This window comes from Dermacentor silvarum, chromosome 7 (assembly GCF_013339745.2).
Source record: "Dermacentor silvarum isolate Dsil-2018 chromosome 7, BIME_Dsil_1.4, whole genome shotgun sequence".
Classification (NCBI taxonomy): Eukaryota; Metazoa; Arthropoda; class Arachnida; order Ixodida; family Ixodidae; genus Dermacentor; species Dermacentor silvarum.
The window spans coordinates 101,329,352-101,344,432 of NC_051160.1; the positions used below are offsets into that span (position 1 = coordinate 101,329,352).

Consider the following 15,081-nt stretch of genomic DNA (forward strand, 5'->3'; position numbering starts at 1 on the left):
CTGTGGCTGCCACCTTGGTTTGTACTGCCTTTTATTTTTAATTATAAGGCTATGTAACATGTGGAAGTTCTGTGCATGTTTCATGAAACATGCTGTGGGTTTTATGTGAAGGAACTTTGCATCGCACACACAAAAGAGTTCATGGAAATAATTTGTTCCCTGCTGTATAGGTTCTAATGATATATTTCGACTGGGCCTTAGTTTCTTTAACATGCATCTTAATCTAAGCATACACTAGTGTTCTTGCAATGAGGCCTCATCGAAATGTGACCATGAATGCCAGAATCAAATCTGTGACCTCGAGCTCAGCACCGCAACGCCATAGCCACTGAGCTAGCATAGTGACTTGCTGAATCGTCGATTTCCAACAGCTCTCCGTAGAGATACATTCATGAAGCAAGAGTAAGTCGTTAAGGTAATAAAAATCCATTGCTGATACAAAGTGCAAACTGGCAGCTCTCTGTAGAAGGACACAATGCAGAGCACTTGTGCGTAAATTCTTTTTGTTGGACAAGTTGTAGATACATCGTGAATGATAAATAGCAGTGCAAACAAGTGGGACACAGTACAGGAAAAGGGGTGCAATGATCTTCTGTATATACTGTATTTACCTCATTTTAATCTAGTTTTATTTACCATGAATAAGAGGCCTATCATGTGGCTTTCTATTAGTGTATGAGGTTCATGGTATTGTTATTGAAATGCAGTCCACACTTTTCTGTTATTTTTTTAACTTACAATATGCTGATAAGCCTTCATTTGTAGTGAGCAGGAAAGTGGCGCACAGCCTTTGTTTTTGATGAGTTGGCTTGGTAAGTCTATCGACAAATTGATAACGGGCGCCAGGCAGCCATGATGTAGGCGTGTACTTAGGGGAAAAACGCTGTACAAATGTAAGAAGTTCTGTATGACAATGCAAACTTATTTTACCAACTTGATATTTTCAAAAGTGGTTGAAAAGGCCAAAATGTGAGCAGATAACTGCAGTTCCCCTCATCCTGTAAAAGCAGAATGATGGGCTGCTTTCACAGTTTGCGAAGCTGCAGGTGTAAACACTGCTGAGGGCTAGCTTTTGGTTACCACAAAACTAGGTCTTTAAAAACTGGTTGTCAGTCCCTTTAACACAAAATGTGAAGGTCTGAAAATCTCGTGTCGGTATGCCTTTAAGCTGTTTTGTGCCACACGTGTGTAGATCCGACTTTTCTGCAGTCTAATGTCACATCTCTTAATTATGCATTGGCAATTTGCATACAAGTAGAATTGGTGCACTTACATTAATTTTAATGATGGTGAAAGCTTGGAGAGGTAGTTACTATGAAACACAGTTACAGTGCTAAGGGTTACGAAACACAAACATGAACAGAACAGAACAGAACAGACAAGATCTGATGCACTTCGTGTTTGTGTTTCTTCCACAACACCGTTCCAGGTGTTGTGGAGCACATTTACAATTAAAGAGCATTGCGTCACAAACCTCTTGCAGCAAAAAAAAGTCTTGCTTTGCACTTGGCTAAAAATTCACTTCTCTTGGCAATAAATTATATTCTAGTAGTATTGGGTAGATTTTTCAACTTGAAAACGTTGTCACGTACCATGCTCATTACCACATTTTTGTCTTTTGCAGCGCAAGCACCTCCTGCAAATAGGAGGGAAGTCGCTGCGCGAGGTGGCATCGAATGCCATGAAGGCTGTAATGGCACACCCCGTCCAAGTGCTTTACAGCCTTCATGGCAGGAAGGGGAAGAAAGCTTTCGTAAATCTGAAGTTATGCCGGATAGTCACAGGTAAGGCCTCCTTAGTCATCCTTTTGCATTTGCAAGTATTGTGTGTACAGCTGAACTCCTCTACAGCGAAATGGCTTGCCAAAATCCCGTCTTTCATATAAATTGTTAACTTTTACAACGAAGAAATTCAGGTGTCCCTGTTGGCTGATTTCATTTTTTACTATGAAAGCCACATACTCGGCCACCACTGCCCTTGAAGGCGTTGCGAAGGTGTGCTCTGCACTAGCGCCAATGGCAGTGTAGGTGAATTGCTTGACGAGCATGCCGATGAATTGCATCACACCAGGCAGCTTACACGTTTAGCATCAGCGGGTGAGATAGTTGATGAATATGTCTCGGTTGGTAAAGACATGGTGTGATCATCACTGATGATGTTAACGCTATGTTAGGGTGGAAAAACAGGAATGTCAACGAAGGCAACAGGGATGAAGATCCTGTAAATGGATCAAGAATTTTCATGGCGGAGAAGGCGATAGCAGTATTTGATTCCCCACAGCATTACTTTGCGTATTCTGCATTTCGTTGCTGAGCATAGCTGTGAACCTCGATTCAATATGGTTGGCTGCGGTTGCAAATTCTGTCAGATGAACTGTGTGTAAAGACTATGTTAAGGTTTTCTTTTGTTGAATGTGTTTGCCTGCTCTATTGTGCGTGCATGTTGAATGTACTAATTGTGGTCTTTGTATGTTTGTGTGCAGATGTCATCTGTGCAAAAGGGGGGGGCCGACCTGACAGAAGCTCAGGGCTTCATTAAGAGGTGGTTGCCAGGGTCTGTGGACAGGGTTGGTGGCAGGAAGAGGCGTTTTGCAGAAACGTTAGCAGCAGAGCAGCCCGATGATCCCTCCCTTCGGGGCAAGGATCATTGCCTGCCCACTGCTGCCCTCTCCCTGCCCCACCCTTGGCCTCAGGGCCCTGGCCAGTCCACCGTTGGCCCCTCCTGTCCGGCTGCCCATGCTCCTTCCCCTGCTGCAGCCCCTCCTCCTGCCGCTCCTCCTGCCCCTGCTCCTGCCGCTCCTCCTGCCCCTGCTCCTGCCGCTCCTCCTGCCCTTGCTCCCCCTGCCCCTGTATGCATCGATTGAGGCATTGCCTAAAATAGGCAAAATAAATTATATTTCCGTTTATGCTTTGTGTGTTTCCTTCCTGCACTTTTTTACATCACGTTTCTTAGCTACTAATTTTATAGGCAGTAAGCCAGCATACGAGCAACAAAATGGCTGAGTATAGGCTATGCTTGCAACACACTTGATAGAAAATGGCTGAGCACTGGATATGCTGGAAAAGCGTTGGATAGAAAATGGCTGAGCACTGGATATGCTGGAAACGCGTTGGATACAGAATGGTTGAGCACTGGGATATGCTGGAAACGCGTTGGATAGAAAATGGCTGAGCACTGGATATGCTGGAAACGCGTTGGATAGAAAATGGCTGAGCACTGGATATGCTGGAAACGCGTTGGATACAGAATGGTTGAGCACTGGATTCTTGAAATACAAAATGGCTGAACACTGGCTCTATGCTCGAACTACATTGGATTCTACAATGGCAAACTGTTAGGCCAATCTTGGCTCGAACAGTGGGTGAACCTTGGATCGGGTTGCACTTTGCCATGATGCCAGGATTGGGCCAAAGTTCGTACCAATTTCTGCGAGCATTGGACCATGCTTGGCCCAGTGCTGTTGTGCTGCCTGGGCCCAGGCAGCACAACAGCACTGGGCCAAGCATGGTCCAATGCTCGCAGAAATTGGTACGAGCTTTGGCCCAATCCTGGCATCATGGCAAAGTGCAACCCGATCCAAGGTTCACCCACTGTTCGAGCCAAGATTGGCCTAACAGTTTGCCATTGTAGAATCCAATGTAGTTCGAGCATAGAGCCAGTGTTCAGCCATTTCGTATTTCAAGAATCCAGTGCTCAACCATTCTGTATCCAACGCGTTTCCAGCATATCCAGTGCTCAGCCATTTTCTATCCAACGCGTTTCCAGCATATCCAGTGCTCAGCCATTTTCTATCCAATGCGTTTCCAGCATATCCCAGTGCTCAACCATTCTGTATCCAACGCGTTTCCAGCATATCCAGTGCTCAACCATTTCTATCCAACGCGTTTCCAGCATATCCAGTGCTCAGCCATTTTCTATCCAGTGTGTTGCAAGCATAGCCTGTACTCAGCCATTTTGTTGCTTCGTATGCTGGCTTACTGCCTATAAAATTAGTAGCTAAGGAAACGTGATGTAAAAAAGTGCAGGAAGGAAACACACAAAGCATAAACGGAAATATAATTTATTTTGCCTATTTTAGGCAATGCCTCAATCGATGCATACAGGGGCAGGGGGAGCAAGGGCAGGAGGAGCGGCAGGAGCAGGGGCAGGAGGAGCGGCAGGAGCAGGGGCAGGAGGAGCGGCAGGAGGAGGGGCTGCAGCAGGGGAAGGAGCATGGGCAGCCGGACAGGAGGGGCCAACGGTGGACTGGCCAGGGCCCTGAGGCCAAGGGTGGGGCAGGGAGAGGGCAGCAGTGGGCAGGCAATGATCCTTGCCCCGAAGGGAGGGATCATCGGGCTGCTCTGCTGCTAACGTTTCTGCAAAACGCCTCTTCCTGCCACCACCCTGTCCACAGACCCTGGCAACCACCTCTTAATGAAGCCCTGAGCTTCTGTCAGGTCATCCCCCCCCTTTTGCACAGATGACATCTGCACACAAACATACAAAGACCACAATTAGTACATTCAACATGCACGCACAATAGAGCAGGCAAACACATTCAACAAAAGAAAACCTTAACATAGTCTTTACACACAGTTCATCTGACAGAATTTGCAACCTGCAGCCAACCATATTGAATCGAGGTTCACAGTATGCTCAGCAACGAAATGCAGAATACGCAAAGTAATGCTGTGGGGAATCAAATACTGCTATCGCCTTCTCCGCCATGAAAATTCTTGATCCATTTACAGGATCTTCATCCCTGTTGCCTTCGTTGACATTCCTGTTTTTCCACCCTAACATAGCGGTAACATCATCAGTGATGATCACACCATGTCTTTACCAACCGAGACATATTCATCAACTATCTCACCCGCTGATGCTAAACGTGTAAGCTGCCTGGTGTGATGCAATTCATCGGCATGCTCGTCAAGCAATTCACCTACACTGCCATTGGCGCTAGTGCAGAGCACACCTTCGCAACGCCTTCAAGGGCAGTGGTGGCCGAGTATGTGGCTTTCATAGTAAAAAATGAAATCAGCCAACAGGGACACCTGAATTTCTTCGTTGTAGAAGTTAACAATTTATATGAAAGACGGGATTTTGGCAAGCCATTTCGCTGTAGAGGAGTTCAGCTGTACACACAATACTTGCAAATGCAAAAGGATGACTAAGGAGGCCTTACCTGTGACTATCCGGCATAACTTCAGATTTACGAAAGCTTTCTTCCCCTTCCTGCCATGAAGGCTGTAAAGCACTTGGACGGGGTGTGCCATTACAGCCTTCATGGCATTCGATGCCACCTCGCGCAGCGACTTCCCTCCTATTTGCAGGAGGTGCTTGCGCTGCAAAAGACAAAAATGTGGTAATGAGCATGGTACGTGACAACGTTTTCAAGTTGAAAAATCTACCCAATACTACTAGAATATAATTTATTGCCAAGAGAAGTGAATTTTTAGCCAAGTGCAAAGCAAGACTTTTTTTGCTGCAAGAGGTTTGTGACGCAATGCTCTTTAATTGTAAATGTGCTCCACAACACCTGGAACGGTGTTGTGGAAGAAACACAAACACGAAGTGCATCAGATCTTGTCTGTTCTGTTCTGTTCTGTTCATGTTTGTGTTTCGTAACCCTTAGCACTGTAACTGTGTTTCATAGTAACTACCTCTCCAAGCTTTCACCATCATTAAAATTAATGTAAGTGCACCAATTCTACTTGTATGCAAATTGCCAATGCATAATTAAGAGATGTGACATTAGACTGCAGAAAAGTCGGATCTACACACGTGTGGCACAAAACAGCTTAAAGGCATACCGACACGAGATTTTCAGACCTTCACATTTTGTGTTAAAGGGACTGACAACCAGTTTTTAAAGACCTAGTTTTGTGGTAACCAAAAGCTAGCCCTCAGCAGTGTTTACACCTGCAGCTTCGCAAACTGTGAAAGCAGCCCATCATTCTGCTTTTACAGGATGAGGGGAACTGCAGTTATCTGCTCACATTTTGGCCTTTTCAACCACTTTTGAAAATATCAAGTTGGTAAAATAAGTTTGCATTGTCATACAGAACTTCTTACATTTGTACAGCGTTTTTCCCCTAAGTACACGCCTACATCATGGCTGCCTGGCGCCCGTTATCAATTTGTCGATAGACTTACCAAGCCAACTCATCAAAAACAAAGGCTGTGCGCCACTTTCCTGCTCACTACAAATGAAGGCTTATCAGCATATTGTAAGTTAAAAAAATAACAGAAAAGTGTGGACTGCATTTCAATAACAATACCATGAACCTCATACACTAATAGAAAGCCACATGATAGGCCTCTTATTCATGGTAAATAAAACTAGATTAAAATGAGGTAAATACAGTATATACAGAAGATCATTGCACCCCTTTTCCTGTACTGTGTCCCACTTGTTTGCACTGCTATTTATCATTCACGATGTATCTACAACTTGTCCAACAAAAAGAATTTACGCACAAGTGCTCTGCATTGTGTCCTTCTACAGAGAGCTGCCAGTTTGCACTTTGTATCAGCAATGGATTTTTATTACCTTAACGACTTACTCTTGCTTCATGAATGTATCTCTACGGAGAGCTGTTGGAAATCGACGATTCAGCAAGTCACTATGCTAGCTCAGTGGCTATGGCGTTGCGGTGCTGAGCTCGAGGTCACAGATTTGATTCTGGCATTCATGGTCACATTTCGATGAGGCCTCATTGCAAGAACACTAGTGTATGCTTAGATTAAGATGCATGTTAAAGAAACTAAGGCCCAGTCGAAATATATCATTAGAACCTATACAGCAGGGAACAAATTATTTCCATGAACTCTTTTGTGTGTGCGATGCAAAGTTCCTTCACATAAAACCCACAGCATGTTTCATGAAACATGCACAGAACTTCCACATGTTACATAGCCTTATAATTAAAAATAAAAGGGCAGTACAAACCAAGGTGGCAGCCACAGCCTCATCCTGCACGGCTGCCTCTGCTGCCTCCAATTCTTCAATATTGTCGGCAGGTAGCCGAGGAAGAACTGGAGGCACCGTCGACAGGGCAGGCTGAGACACTGCCCGGGTCCTGTCGAGAGGCTCAATTTCATCCAGCCTCTCGGACACGACCCGTACCTCATGCCTCAGCTGCTGGAGCTCATGCAAGACGTCCCTGTTCTGCTGCCGCACCTCCAGCTGCACCCGCAGCACCCGCAGCAGCACCGCTGAAACACAAAAATATTTACTTCATAGCAGATGTGGTACATTTAGGGCACATTTGATTGGTTGTTTCAGAGCACTCTGGTGAATGTACAATATCAGGATTTGTACAGGTCTCGGTGGCAGAAATTCATAGGTATTCAAATGCTTTCAAGGCCGCGTCAAAGCTTTTTTCAGTGTGCAGAGCAGCATCCCGTGTATCATTTTCCTATTATAACACTTCCAAAACACTTTAAATAGCCTCATTGCACTATAAACACAAAAAGTTATACAGTAAATGCTTGTTAATTCGTACCTCATTTATTCGAACCTTTGGATAATTGAACTGACTGTCACAGTCCGGCCACGCAGTGTAGGCGTCTATGGGTAAACCAACTCAATACTGCGCATGCGCATCAGCTTCTCCATTAAGGGGGGACATGGGTCTTGGACTAAAATTTTGTAGAATATTTATTCTTAGACGTATAGTGCTGAAAACTTTTATATATATGTAATGTTATGTGCTTATTACGAATATAAGGCCAATTTTCATTTATCTCTTTTGGTTCAAATTTCACGCAAGTTTCCTTTAATTATCTTCCGGAAAGATTTTCCAATTATGTGTTTTCTAGATATCACTAAATAGGGCATCAGTGGCTTCTGTATGATTCAAGGAGTGCAACAAAACCAACCTTGTTGGTCTGCCGCACCTAGAACACGAGTTACGAGGTATTGAATTAGTCACCAGAAAAACTTTTTCGAGTTTCAAGCTTTGAAGTCTCGCAACTCTTGTTCTAGGTAAGGCAGAGCAATAAGATTCATTTTGTTGCACTCCTTGAATCGCACAGAAAGCACTAATACCCTGTTTAGTGATATCTAAGGAACACATAATTGGCAAATATTTCCGGAAGATAATTAAAGAAAGCTTGCATAAAATTTCAAACCAATGGCAAATATGAAAACGGACCTTATATTGGAAATAAGCACATAACATTACATATATGCACAAGTTTTCAGCACTATACGTCAAAGAATAAAGATTCTACAAAATTTTTAGTCCAAGACCCAGGTCCCCCCTTAAATTGAACTGCGCGCTGCCACGCGGTGATAAAGAAAAAGGAACTCGCCACATATATTAATATGGCGAGAACCTCTATGACCTGCAATAAGTGGTTATTACAATAGTGCTGACCGAGAAAAAAAATAAAAGAAAGAGAAAGAAAATGGAAAAAGTGCAGTCCCCTGGAGCGTTTTATCAGCCAAGGAAGTGCAGACATGGCCTTTGCCAACGAGGATAGTGCGCGCTCCCAATCTTGGAGGCCATACAGCGGGCCACTGGAAGCCAAGCCAGCAGTCGTGCGAAATGGATCTGCCTGGGCACTCACCGTGGCTTAAGCTTTTTATACCATTGTTCTTAATGTGGAAAGTTTGCCGGGTCCACACTGATCCGCCATATAAAGCGGATCACAAAATCGATTTTAGATTGTACCCACTCAAGAAATTCCAAATGTTTTCAATGGTCTTGAAGACATGTTTCAATTTCAAGAAAGTGTGCGAACCCTGATTTGCGTAAATCTGCTTTAAAGTTGTCATGAAAATAAGTAGGACTAGTAATGAAATTGCTTAGTTTATACTTTTCATGCTCATAGTAAAGTAGTTGCTGTTTTCCACAATTTATGTGGAAAATAGCCTGACAACAAGTTACATTATCGAAGTGTTTAAAACAACCATTTCTGTGCGCTTGACCTACATTCAAAAATTCCATTCTTATAAACTGAAGGCTTGAAGGAATAAGATGTAGATGATATATCAAGAAATAGTAAAGCAACAATGCAGCGTACCGAGCCAGCTGATGAATTAAAACACAGGTAAACATACTAGCAAAATGTCTGCACAAGACTAAGTGTGCGGCTGAATGCATCATAGGATTCTGTCCGAGCCAAACTGCTGCATGTTTACAAATGTCAGGTTTTCTTCATTTATGCTAAAATTCCTTGCGTGTTGCATATAGTAATGACAGCTTAAGGGCTCTGAACCACATTTTATCATAGTCAAGAAATGCATTTGAAGTTAAAGTGACTATTTCAGAAATACTTTCCCATAAAAAGTACAATGCATTCAACAGAAGCAGAGTTATTGGCAATCGAAGAGCGCCTTGATCCCGTTCACGAGGCTCCTGGTCCTTCTATGACTTGCACTGTGAAGGCTACGGCAGAGTGGGGCGGGCATACCCACAACGTTCGTCCTATAAAACATCACCGTGGTGGGAAGCTTTAATTTTATTTTGGATGTTCACATAGTCCGACTACTTCCGATTTTGTCACCTACAATGCACCAAGCTCCGAGGCTATTCTCAACTTATGGTGGAGTTCAGTGGGCCTCTTCGAATACCGCCCACGGCTTCCGGTCTGACTAGCCCTAACAAAAGAGCACGTCACAGTCACGTGACCCAAGCACCGCAACCGGAAGTCTCTCCTGGCTGCCGTCTGCTATTTGCTACTCGTAGACAGCCCCCTACCCAGCGTTTTCATAAGCATGGCCTCAGAAATGGTGCAGTCTCAGAGGCCACGTCGCCAACACAACCATAAAGCTTGCACAGTGGAATCGTAGCCCGAGCGCATAGAACTTTATGTCGCGCTAGCTAGTGAGCCTGAGAAACTTAAGCGGAATTCCCACACAGACATAAGCAATATCGTGATCGTGCCACGTCAGTCTTTATGCAGAAAGCACCCGCCGACATCCTCAAAGCTCGCGAGACCATCTGCTAATTAAAGGCCCGACGCGTGTCTAGGAGAGAGCACGTGTACACGTCAAAAATCAAACACTCGAACTTGGTAACAGAAGGGATCAGCATATATGCTAACAGCAATCCCCTAAGCTCCTATTGTATCCCAACCCAAGCTACCGGCGTGTAATAGCCACATGCAATACAAGATTCTTCACACGCTAATTTCATTTACCTGAAAAGAAAAATTTACTTGCTTACAGCAATGAGCATGACAGATTTCACGAAACACATTACGAAAAGCAAGCATGTGCGCCTGATTGCTGCGCTTCTTTTAAAAAACACGAAAACTAAAACTACAGCAATTAGACGGCTCGTGAAAAACTTGCATAATGGCACACAAAGCACTGATGTTACAGAAGCAATAACTCAATGCACAGTAGTTGCTGCCTGGAGCGTGCAAAGTACACAGACGCACACGTCATCTAACACCGCGCGCATCTTTTTTAAGACATCCGTCGTCTGCTAGCTACTTGCGCTTGCCCGACCAAACATCTGCTGACAGTTCCAACACTTTGCGGACAGTCCGGAACTTCCGGTCCGTGAAAAAATGTACACGGTTCTGACAACTCTGACTAGTGGGCGGAGCTTCGGAAGCTGTCCGAGCAAAATCGAAGGCGGCACAGCAGTCCCAAGCAGTCTGGGACTGCCAGGGACTGATAATCGAAGAGGCCCAGTGTCCCATCCCTTTGCTGTGCTGGTCTGCTAGATGCAACTTTCTCACTTATTTATACGACAATGGTACAATTTCTGACAGTTGAATGAAACGTCGCCTTTATGTTTACTTGTAATGAGCTCCGACCATAATGGTGACACACTTCAAAGGTGTTCAACTTCGAAAGCAGATTATGTGTTCCAGTCGGATATTGGCATTCGGGCAGGCTTGCTACGCACCTGGAGTCACCCCAGGCAGCACAACAGCACTGGGCCAAGCATGGTCCAATGCTCGCAGAAATTGGTACGAACTTTGGCCCAATCCTGGCATCATGGCAAAGTGCAACCCGATCCAAGGTTCACCCACTGTTCGAGCCAAGATTGGCCTAACAGTTTGCCATTGTAGAATCCAATGTAGTTCGAGCATAGAGCCAGTGTTCAGCCACTTCGTATTTCAAGAATCCAGTGCTCAACCATTCTGTATCCAACGCGTTTCCAGCATATCCAGTGCTCAACCATTTTCTATCCAACGCGTTTCCAGCATATCCAGTGCTCAGCCATTTTCTATCCAATGCGTTTCCAGCATATCCCAGTGCTCAACCATTTTCTATCCAACGCGTTTCCAGCATATCCCAGTGCTCAACCATTCTGTATCCAACGCGTTTCCAGCATATCCAGTGCTCAGCCATTTTCTATCCAGTGTGTTGCAAGCATAGCCTGTACTCAGCCATTTTGTTGCTTGTATGCTGGCTTACTGCCTATAAAATTAGTAGCTAAGGAAACGTGATGTAAAAAAGTGCAGGAAGGAAACACACAAAGCATAAACGGAAATATAATTTATTTTGCCTATTTTAGGCAATGCCTCAATCGATGCATACAGGGGCAGGGGGAGCAAGGGCAGGAGGAGCGGCAGGAGCAGGGGCAGGAGGAGCGGCAGGAGCAGGGGCAGGAGGAGCGGCAGGAGGAGGGGCTGCAGCAGGGGAAGGAGCATGGGCAGCCGGACAGGAGGGGCCAACGGTGGACTGGCCAGGGCCCTGAGGCCAAGGGTGGGGCAGGGAGAGGGCAGCAGTGGGCAGGCAATGATCCTTGCCCCGAAGGGAGGGATCATCGGGCTGCTCTGCTGCTAACGTTTCTGCAAAACGCCTCTTCCTGCCACCACCCCTGTCCACAGACCCTGGCAACCACCTCTTAATGAAGCCCTGAGCTTCTGTCAGGTCATCCCCCCCTTTTGCACAGATGACATCTGCACACAAACATACAAAGACCACAATTAGTACATTCAACATGCACGCACAATAGAGCAGGCAAACACATTCAACAAAAGAAAACCTTAACATAGTCTTTACACACAGTTCATCTGACAGAATTTGCAACCGCAGCCAACCATATTGAATCGAGGTTCACAGTATGCTCAGCAACGAAATGCAGAATACGCAAAGTAATGCTGTGGGGAATCAAATACTGCTATCGCCTTCTCCGCCATGAAAATTCTTGATCCATTTACAGGATCTTCATCCCTGTTGCCTTCGTTGACATTCCTGTTTTTCCACCCTAACATAGCGGTAACATCATCAGTGATGATCACACCATGTCTTTATTAACCGAGACATATTCATCAACTATCTCACCCGCTGATGCTAAACGTGTAAGCTGCCTGGTGTGATGCAATTCATCGGCATGCTCGTCAAGCAATTCACCTACACTGCCATTGGCGCTAGTGCAGAGCACACCTTCGCAACGCCTTCAAGGGCACTGGTGGCCGAGTATGTGGCTTTCATAGTAAAAAATGAAATCAGCCAACAGGGACACCTAAATTTCTTCGTTGTAGAAGTTAACAATTTATATGAAAGACAGGATTTTGGCAAGCCATTTCGCTGTAGAGGAGTTCAGCTGTATACACAATACTTGCAAATGCAAAAGGATGACTAAGGAGGCCTTACCTGTGACTATCCGGCATACCTTCAGATTTATGAAAGCCCTCTTCCCCTTCCTGCCATGAAGGCTGTAAAGCACTTGGACGGGGTGTGCCATTACAGCCTTCATGGCATTCGATGCCACCTCGCGCAGCGACTTCCCTCCTATTTGCAGGAGGTGCTTGCGCTGCAAAAGACAAAAATGTGGTAATGAGCATGGTACGTGACAACGTTTTCAAGTTGAAAAATCTACCCACTACTACTAGAATATAATTTATTGCCAAGAGAAGTGAATTTTTAGCCAAGTGCAAAGCAAGACTTTTTTTGCTGCAAGAGGTTTGTGACGCAATGCTCTTTCATTGTAAATGTGCTCCACAACACCTGGAACGGTGTTGTGGAAGAAACACAAACATGAACAGAACAGAACAGAACAGACAAGATCTGATGCACTTCGTGTTTGTGTTTCTTCCACAACACCGTTCCAGGTGTTGTGGAAGAAACACAAACACGAAGTGCATCAGATCTTGTCTGTTCTGTTCTGTTCTGTTCATGTTTGTGTTTCGTAACCCTTAGCACTGTAACTGTGTTTCATAGTAACTACCTCTCCAAGCTTTCACCATCATTAAAATTAATGTAAGTGCACCAATTCTACTTGTATGCAAATTGCCAATGCATAATTAAGAGATGTGACATTAGACTGCAGAAAAGTCGGATCTACACACGTGTGGCACAAAACAGCTTAAAGGCATACCGACACGAGATTTTCAGACCTTCACATTTTGTGTTAAAGGGACTGACAACCAGTTTTTAAAGACCTAGTTTTGTGGTAACCAAAAGCTAGCCCTCAGCAGTGTTTACACCTGCAGCTTCGCAAACTGTGAAAGCAGCCCATCATTCTGCTTTTACAGGATGAGGGGAACTGCAGTTATCTGCTCACATTTTGGCCTTTTCAACCACTTTTGAAAATATCAAGTTGGTAAAATAAGTTTGCATTGTCATACAGAACTTCTTACATTTGTACAGCGTTTTTCCCCTAAGTACACGCCTACATCATGGCTGCCTGGCGCCCGTTATCAATTTGTCGATAGACTTACCAAGCCAACTCATCAAAAACAAAGGCTGTGCGCCACTTTCCTGCCCACTACAAATGAAGGCTTATCAGCATATTGTAAGTTAAAAAAATAACAGAAAAGTGTGGACTGCATTTCAATAACAATACCATGAACCTCATACACTAATAGAAAGCCACATGATAGGCCTCTTATTCATGGTAAATAAAACTAGATTAAAATGAGGTAAATACAGTATATACAGAAGATCATTGCACCCCTTTTCCTGTACTGTGTCCCACTTGTTTGCACTGCTATTTATCATTCACGATGTATCTACAACTTGTCCAACAAAAAGAATTTACGCACAAGTGCTCTGCATTGTGTCCTTCTACAGAGAGCTGCCAGTTTGCACTTTGTATCAGCAATGGATTTTTATTACCTTAACGACTTACTCTTGCTTCATGAATGTATCTCTACGGAGAGCTGTTGGAAATCGACGATTCAGCAAGTCACTATGCTAGCTCAGTGGCTATGGCGTTGCGGTGCTGAGCTCGAGGTCACAGATTTGATTCTGGCATTCATGGTCACATTTCGATGAGGCCTCATTGCAAGAACACTAGTGTATGCTTAGATTAAGATGCATGTTAAAGAAACTAAGGCCCAGTCGAAATATATCATTAGAACCTATACAGCAGGGAACAAATTATTTCCATGAACTCTTTTGTGTGTGCGATGCAAAGTTCCTTCACATAAAACCCACAGCATGTTTCATGAAACATGCACAGAACTTCCACATGTTACATAGCCTTATAATTAAAAATAAAAGGGCAGTACAAACCAAGGTGGCAGCCACAGCCTCATCCTGCACGGCTGCCTCTGCTGCCTCCAATTCTTCAATATTGTCGGCAGGTAGCCGAGGAAGAACTGGAGGCACCGTCGACAGGGCAGGCTGAGACACTGCCCGGGTCCTGTCGAGAGGCTCAATTTCATCCAGCCTCTCGGACACGACCCGTACCTCATGCCTCAGCTGCTGGAGCTCATGCAAGACGTCCCTGTTCTGCTGCCGCACCTCCAGCTGCACCCGCAGCACCCGCAGCAGCACCGCTGAAACACAAAAATATTTACTTCATAGCAGAAGTGGTACATTTAGGGCACATTTGATTGGTTGTTTCAGAGCACTCTGGTGAATGTACAATATCAGGATTTGTACAGGTCTCGGTGGCAGAAATTCATAGGTATTCAAATGCTTTCAAGGCCGCGTCAAAGCTTTTTTCAGTGTGCAGAGCAGCATCCCGTGTATCATTTTCCTATTATAACACTTCCAAAACACTTTAAATAGCCTCATTGCACTATAAACACAAAAAGTTATACAGTAAATGCTTGTTAATTCGTACCTCATTTATTCGAACCTTTGGATAATTGAACTGACTGTCACAGTCCGGCCACGCAGTGTAGGCGTCTATGGGTAAACCAACTCAATACTGCGCATGCGCATCAGCTTCTCCA

At 44.7% G+C, this 15,081-nt stretch overlaps 1 long non-coding RNA gene across 2 annotated transcripts; it reads right to left on the reverse strand.

The window, feature by feature from the left end:
* Positions 1 to 4,443: 4,443 nt before the first annotated feature.
* On the reverse strand, positions 4,444 to 15,010 carry LOC125946903 (uncharacterized). 2 transcript variants are annotated; one of them, XR_007467973.1, is made up of 4 exons: positions 14,414 to 15,010; positions 12,570 to 12,710; positions 5,165 to 5,183; positions 4,444 to 4,466 (listed from the first exon to the last, which is right to left on the reverse strand). It is a non-coding gene; the product is annotated as an uncharacterized LOC125946903 (long non-coding RNA). The 2 variants fall into 2 exon arrangements; XR_007467972.1 differs by lacking the exons at positions 4,444 to 4,466; positions 5,165 to 5,183 and adding an exon at positions 4,655 to 5,033 and having other exon boundaries at positions 12,420 to 12,710.
* Positions 15,011 to 15,081: the final 71 nt, after the last annotated feature.